The sequence below is a fragment of the Etheostoma spectabile genome, chromosome 23 (assembly GCF_008692095.1).
Source record: "Etheostoma spectabile isolate EspeVRDwgs_2016 chromosome 23, UIUC_Espe_1.0, whole genome shotgun sequence".
Lineage (NCBI taxonomy): Eukaryota > Metazoa > Chordata > Actinopteri > Perciformes > Percidae > Etheostoma > Etheostoma spectabile.
In genome coordinates this window covers 19,358,982-19,366,656 of record NC_045755.1, presented here as the reverse complement: position 1 = coordinate 19,366,656, position 7,675 = coordinate 19,358,982, and the positions used below count along the sequence as shown (strand labels likewise).

Genomic DNA, 7,675 nt, shown 5'->3' with positions numbered 1-7,675 from the left:
CATATCAGAAACACGGAAATGAATGTGACCCCTTCTCGCTCCTGATTGGTCAGTGGCTGCCCACGTGGGACTGCTGGGATTGTCGCGAGTAATGAAAATGCGACAGGGGGCCCCGGCTGTCAATCAATGTCTTCCAGTGATGCTGGCCCCTAATTGGTCCGGGCCCGTAAGCAACTGCGTACTGTCAAGTGAGTTGAGATCATGCCGCACGGATAGAGAGTATCATGGGTTAGTATGATAAAGGAAAAAAATCTTTGATTATGAACTTCATGTGGCTCTGTTATAGTAAAGCATATTATTCAGTTTTCACACCTTAAATTCAAAGTCTGACATCAAGAGAAAACATAAGTAGAATTGAATTGTTCATTCCAACATACAAAATCATTTCTTGCACAAAAAGCATAACCAAGATGCTTAGGGGAAATGCATGGTGTAAGGTATATATATTTTTATGATGATAGTGTGGAGTAAAAGTTTCCAGAAATACAAATAGCAAAGTAAGGTGCAGATATCTGAACATTCTACGTTAGTACAGCAACGACGTATTTATACTTGTCACATACAACCACTGCTCTCTAGTTAAAAAACACAAGGTGACACAAGGCAACGGGCCAAAAATAACTGTGTATGTTGAGGAATATCGTAATACTTGCCATACTCCGCAATATATATATATATATATATTATATATATATATATATAATAAATGAGTATAATTAAAGGGATACGAAAAGGATTTAGAGTGATAGTAATAACAAAAATTAGACCTAAATAACATACAGTATGTGGCTGATAGAGGTTCATTTCTTGGTATTTATCTGAATCTCTAGATGGCCCTTAAATAAAGCATCCATGATCATTTCCTCAGCGTAACTGTCTTTATTGGACTTTATTCGCTGTGTTAACTATTGTTGTAATCAGCATCGTCAGTGCGATCTGGGGCCAAAAACCTCTCTCACGGAGGTCAACTTCATCTGGGACAGCCCCAAAATCACACAGCGTTCAAGAGCCTTCGAAATGGGACAGTATCACCAAAAAAACAAAAGTACATACAGTATTACTGCTGAATATAGAGAACTTTATTTCAGAATGTGCATTTACAAGGCCATGTGAACCTGGTATTTCAAGAAAATCTGTATGTGGATCAGGAAGAACGCATGTTGCTGCACGCAGACCACTACGGGACCACATGCGAGTGGATTACCCAGACCAGATGCTCTCTTTTATCCTGAGCAAACACTTTGCAGCCGTGGGAAGAGTTTGAATTCTGGCAGGTAAAGACATGCATGATTTCAAAACCTGGCTTGTCTTTAACAGCGCTTTTAAGGTTAAGGTATTGTACAGAGGAAATGCCACAACACAAGACCTTTATAAATGTGTGTGTGTGGGGTGGGATGCTGCACATTGACCTTTAAGAGGAATCTTAAAATTACACTGTTCAGCTGCTCGTCCCGACATGTGAAACAGATAAAGGTGTCATCCGCATTTAACTCAAAACCTACAGAGATCTGGGGAGCAGGTAACCATGGTCGGAATTTCTTCTTCTACATTCACTCATTTTCAATGTGTCGAGTCACAATTACAAAGACATCAAAACCCAGAAAAGAATACACCATCAAGTAAGATCAAGAAAAATTGGAAAAAATGATTTGATGAATAAATTAGGATAATAGAAGAGTACACACACACACACACACATAACAAACACACACCAACACACACAAACACACAACCACACACAGACAATGAGTTGCATGTTAAACTGGGCCGGATGGATGAAAATGCATAGATATCTTAAAAACCTTTAACGGTCGGGCTCTATTAATAACTGGATGAACTCAAGAAGCGTTTTATCAACTCCTTATGCTCATTCAGATGACGCACCACATCTAATACATCTTATAAAAAAACAAAACAATAGCTGCAATTAGTGCGATATCTGCCTCGTGTAAATCAGTAAACATCTGACCACAGGGTTCGTTGCATCCAGTAAAAGACCTCAGAACACAGCTTCGTCTCCGTCCGTGTCCTCTGAGACCGCGCCACGATCCAGTCCCAAATAAGAAGATTAACACAGCGTAACATTTATTCGGCAACACCAACGATGACCTTGATATAACCTTCCCTTTTTGGCTGAGATGTTAGAGCTGTAAGAACGGAAACTATGAAGAAACATCAATAATAACTATACATATAGATATAATATATGTAAAAAAAAAAAAAAAAAAACTAACCTTTAAAAGAGAAAATGACAAAAGTGACTACACTCGCACCATATCTTGGAGGAAATTACACTAAAGAGACCAAAAGGCCACAAAACATCTTGAATAACTACATAAACATGCAGGCAGCACGTCAACGTTCATAGCAGGGGTCGTCTTCAGGCCGAGGACCCCGTAGCTGAAAGAGAGACGGAGTAAGGACCCCTGCTTACAACGTATGTATTGTATAAAAGAGTTGCATGTTGAAAGGGCTGGGGGATGAGAATGACTATATTATTTGGGAATATGAATATTATTTTAACATGTTTTAATGTTAAACATAACTGTATGACTACTTCACCTATGTAAGCTTATCTTCACAAATGAGGCAATTCTTTCAAATAGGTTGGATTGTTATTAATTTTCAGACATTTCAAATTAAAAAAACAACCTAAACACATTTGACATGATTTGGCGGCCAAATTGGAGGCTAGTCTTGCATTGCCAGACCTTCTCACCAGCGCTGCAAAGGAGGGTCGGCTATCTTAAGCAGCAATCCGGGATGGGTTTATTGGCATTTCTCTAAACCAATCAGAATCATTCTGGGCACAAGATCTGAGGAGCAGGTAACCGTAGTCCTTATAAATCGATTGAAGTTTTGATGTACATTAAAGAAAGAAACAGACATCCTAAACAGCGGCATCCGGCAGAATATCCATCAGAAAGTAGACCGTCGCGGATCTAGACTAACTAAGACTGGCAGAACCCTTGTGGGAGCATGCAGCTCGACGGTGGTTTTTGCCTCCGACGTCACCTCCAGGAACTAACCTAACACAACCATGGTATGTGTGTGAACATCTCCTCCTGATGGAAGGAGATGTTCGGACAAAAACACCCCAGTACCGTTTTCCTCCGCTGCAACTCAGTTCTTTTTAAAGCAAAGTGGAAAAACATCTGTTGATAATAATTATTTAAGTAATAGGTAATTTCTTACACTGCACTTTAAATGAATAAATTCATAACTGCTCTTAATGTTTAATGTAAAGCACTTTGAATTGGCTTGTGGCCACAATGTCCATGGGTCGGGTCGTAGGGGAGCAGCACCGGCAGCTGCTGAAAAGCCTCGCCTTTTAAAACAAACATGGATCTCCTGAGGAACCTGGGGTAGTGATAGGTGGGAATCACCAGACGCCTCCCAATACCATACTCAAAAAAAAAAAATTCTCTGTTTGTTCATATCACTTCAATTTTATTGCTCCAAAAAGAGATTGTCAAGCAGACAAACTGACCTACACATATATAATAAAGAGCATACATGGCGTCAGTGTATCAATACATTTGATACTGAAAATATCGCAATACAAGGCATATCCATTTTTTTTCCCACCCCTGGTGGTTTATCAGGTTCCTGTGGAACCCTTTTTTTAGCATGGTCGTGAACATCTTATGCGACTTAAAAGCACCATTTCCTAAACGTCTGAGGTCCACAAAAACAAAAAAAAAGAAACGTGTACCTTTCACTGTCTAAGGAAGGGGTGGCAATCAACTTTTTTTCCAAGGGCCACATGAGAAACTGTTGTGGAGGGCCAAACCAATAGGCTAAACTCAATTCTGCTGAACATAATTTTATTTCTTATAAAAAGCAATACATTTAGGGGTTTGATTAGCTGTGACTGGTAAGGGCACAAAGTTATTAGGACATGAAAAAGTTGAAAAAAAATGTAATTGTGTCACTTAATCAACATCCATGAATGTAATTGTGACCAAAATGTGAATGTTTTTTGCCATTTTTCTAATTACAGCATTCCATTAACTTAACTATAAATTGCTATTACTATTTTGTTTGTAATCAACGAACGAATTAGCTTTTTTTACTTTTCTTAGAACATGAAAAAGGGAAGAGACAGTACAAAATGCCTACATGTCGTCACTATTTTGCATTTCCTGTGCAAATAGGCCCTTGCCTGCATTTCGGTGTTTAGTAGTTCATTCATTAGTTAAGTACAACAAACCACCCAGAGATAAGATCAACCATCCAGTCTTCTCGATCTCTCTCTCTCAGGTCCCACTCTTTCAGCGCTCTCTCAGGCTGAGCCAGCGACAGCTGTGTGGTAGCCGTGTCACCATTTTCAGTTTCATGCTTCCTAAAAGTGACACAAGCTGCCTGTGATTCAATGCTCTCGCCTGATGAAACAGTTTTAGTTTCAACATCCATGACATGGTTCAGTTTTAGCACTGATCACACAACACCTGGTGATGGAGGACACAACGCAAAAATACCAGTTTAGTTCAGGGTTCACTTCAGTCAATTTCTCGCATCGCATCATCGTATATATGCGAGAAGTTAGAAAAAAGTAACATACATACATGTAAAAACGGCCTGACTCAGTTTAAAAACTGGTTTTCAGCAGGTTCCTGCTCTGCAGAAACATAACATGGTCAGCACGTCAAGACAGACATTACTGCAAGACAAAATATGGAAAGATACATTAGACAACTGAAAAAAAAACAATACAGTTACATAAGGACGTTATACAAGACATCAGCTGGGTAGACAAGATAGGACAGTGCATACAGGCGTGGACAAGGGTTCAAAAGACCCTTAGGTACTGGGTTCTACGAGGAACATCAGCATGCTCAGCGAACTCACTTGAATTAAAAGGTTGTTTTTTTACAGAAACTTTGAGCTGGAGAACCCACTGTGGTGGTTGTTGTTGTAGCTCTTCGTAATGTATGTACTTTAAATGACTGGTGGGGGTAGACTACTAACGTATTAATAATACACACGGACACAAGGTTGTGGTACGAGCACATCTTCACTACACTTCGAATCTCTCCAGTAATCGCACAAAGAACCAAAGTAGCGCATTGTCGAGCACCGAGGGCTCAGTCTAAGATACCACACTAGCTCGTTTCCATCCACTTGTTAATCGAATTATCTGAAGCTCGTAAAAACAACTCATGCGATGAAGCTGGTGAAAGTGTGTTTCTATCAACGGCTTTAAAGTGAATAAAAACTTGTGCGTATGACGTCACATGCCGTTTTGCGATCAAATCAAACTGAATCGCACAACATTCAAGCAAACTTTGGTGAAACAAAGTTCTTCTAGACAAATGGACCCCGTGTCTACCAACAAATGATCAAATTACACAAGTGTAGTGCTTATGTTGCCAGCTGATAGGACATATCCAGCTATATAAGAAACAACGACATTATCAACACAACACAGCAGTAGAGGATGTTAATTGCTCTGTCGAATCCTTTAGAACAACTGTGTGGAGCGTCTACATTCATTAGGTTTCATTTATTGACGTTTATCCTCATTTCCCATTAGTGTGCTAACGAGCATGCTAATGAGGAAATAAAATATCCGGCTCTGCGTGAGTTGATGCAGATGGAGATGGAGATGGAAGAAGAGGAGCAGCCGCAGAAAATGTGATTGTCGGTCACTGCAGGTCAGGCTGAGAGAGGATGTAACACAGTTACACGAGTCCAGACAAACACGCTAAAACAAGGGAGGCAGGCTTCCTGTGGAGGGATGACTCCCTTCAGTCTGTGGCTCTTCGCGCCTCCGGGACTCCACGTGTCTCACCATCATTGCTTCTAGAAAACTACATCATTACTTCATGAAAAACCCGAATTCTACTGGGATGTTTATGGTCCTCAGAGGATAAATCCAAATATTTATGTGACCGATAACCACTCTGAACCCTGCTAATGGTCGTCATTATGTGGCACTCAGGCGGCCTATGAGCGCCCCTCAGCAACATTAATGTCCATTATAAATCTGATTTATATGGATATAATGCCATCAGGACAATTGTCCTACTTCTACAAATATTAACATATCCTGTAAACACGTCTATAGATTACCTTTTCTTTTCTGATGAAAATTGGAATTTTTAAAGCACCACAAGATAACTGCTTGGAAGAAAGATTATGATTCTTCGTGGATATCATGGTCATCAGAAGAGATCCAAATAATACATGTGACCAACAGGGCCTGAAATCAACAACCGACCAACCGCCAATGCAGGTGAATTTTGCAATTGGGGGAACACTGTCAATCTGCCTGCCACACTGGCAGGTAGCCAATGAGAATTGAGGGATTAGATGTTACTTTCAGTAAGCAGGGTACTGTTAGATCCCGGTATCCCCGGTTAAGGGGGTACTGGACCGCTCTCCGTTTAAAGGGTGATCCTCTAAGCCTATGGGTATTACCCTATTAGGTATGACAGAGGACTGTTTGAGCTGGTGACGAAGAGACTCGCACTTCTAACTGTCTTCATCCGGGCGTCTACCTGCTTGCTCTGAAACAGCACGACATGAATAGCCTGAGCCCGATACCACCAGCCGCGCCGTTCACGACAGCTCTCTCTCATTGATCAGGGCACTTGGTAAGTTGCTAGGATATTGTTTAGGGGCCGGAAAATAGGCCCTAAGGGTATGTTAATTTCAGTGGCTAGAGCAACCTATAAGAACCTTCAAAAGAGTTTAAACTCACTACACAATTGATTACAACCCTTAAAAAGGAAATAATTCAGTGTCCATACTTGTACTTTAAATGCAGGTATATATAATTTATTGCAGAATAGAGCAAGGGCATGCATACAACTTAATGATATGAATAAAATTAATAAAGTGATCAACGAATAAATTCAAAAACCCATACTGATTTAGTAAAACTCTTTAAAAATGATTAAAAATCCAAAAACCCCTTAACAGATTAACTTATAACCCTATCAGCTATTACTGGCATTCTAATAATTGATGATAATGGTTTAAAGGCAAAACCGGAGGCGATAGTTGCGCATGGATGAATTTAGCAATCTTCTTTTCTGTAGAGCTGGGGTGGAGCGTGGCACCCTGGGGGGGGACCGCGCCCTTTTCTTCTGCCGTTTGCTGTGCAATCCGTTAGAATCCCGAACCTTGTACAAAGTCTTCAAAATGTCAGAGTCCGAATTACTTCTTCAGCCGGGTGGCTATGTGGCTATCCTCTGTGGCTTTGTCTCGCATTTCCGATGAAGAAGTTTTCTGAAGTTTTCTTTGCTGTTTTTCTTCAATGACTCACGCATTCTGTGCCCAACTCGTGATTTTCAGCAAGCTATTGCCCAACACATGACTTTTTCACAGCTCTATCAACCTCCACATTTTGTCTCTAATAATTAATCTTTACATTTATGTAAACAGTTCTTTTGGGCGTCTCTAGGCCTCAAACATTATTATTAGACAATACATTTGTTCAGTTAATCAACCCTCGTTAATAAAGATACATGTCATCAGTTGATCCAACGTTACTTCTGAGAATACTCCTGTAAGTTAATCACACATCATTGGGAGCTACTTTTACATACATATCATTTGGGAATCAAACCTATTCTGGCTAACACTTATTGTTTACCGCGTTCCCAAATGTTATCTAGCTCGGAAAAGTAACTTACAGCCCGGACAGTGTAACAATGCACACTGGACT

General features: G+C 40.2%; 1 long non-coding RNA gene across 1 annotated transcript in view; it reads right to left on the bottom strand.

Annotated features, from left to right (window-relative positions):
- Positions 1–72: 72 nt before the first annotated feature.
- The window catches only part of LOC116673123 (uncharacterized), a 9,150-nt gene continuing 1,547 nt past the window's right edge, over positions 73–7,675 (bottom strand). The window contains exons 2-3 of the long non-coding RNA XR_004327755.1: positions 4,898–4,900; positions 73–174 (exon numbers count right to left, since the gene is read on the bottom strand). This is a non-coding gene — a long non-coding RNA (uncharacterized LOC116673123). The remainder of the gene's footprint in view (positions 175–4,897; positions 4,901–7,675) is intronic.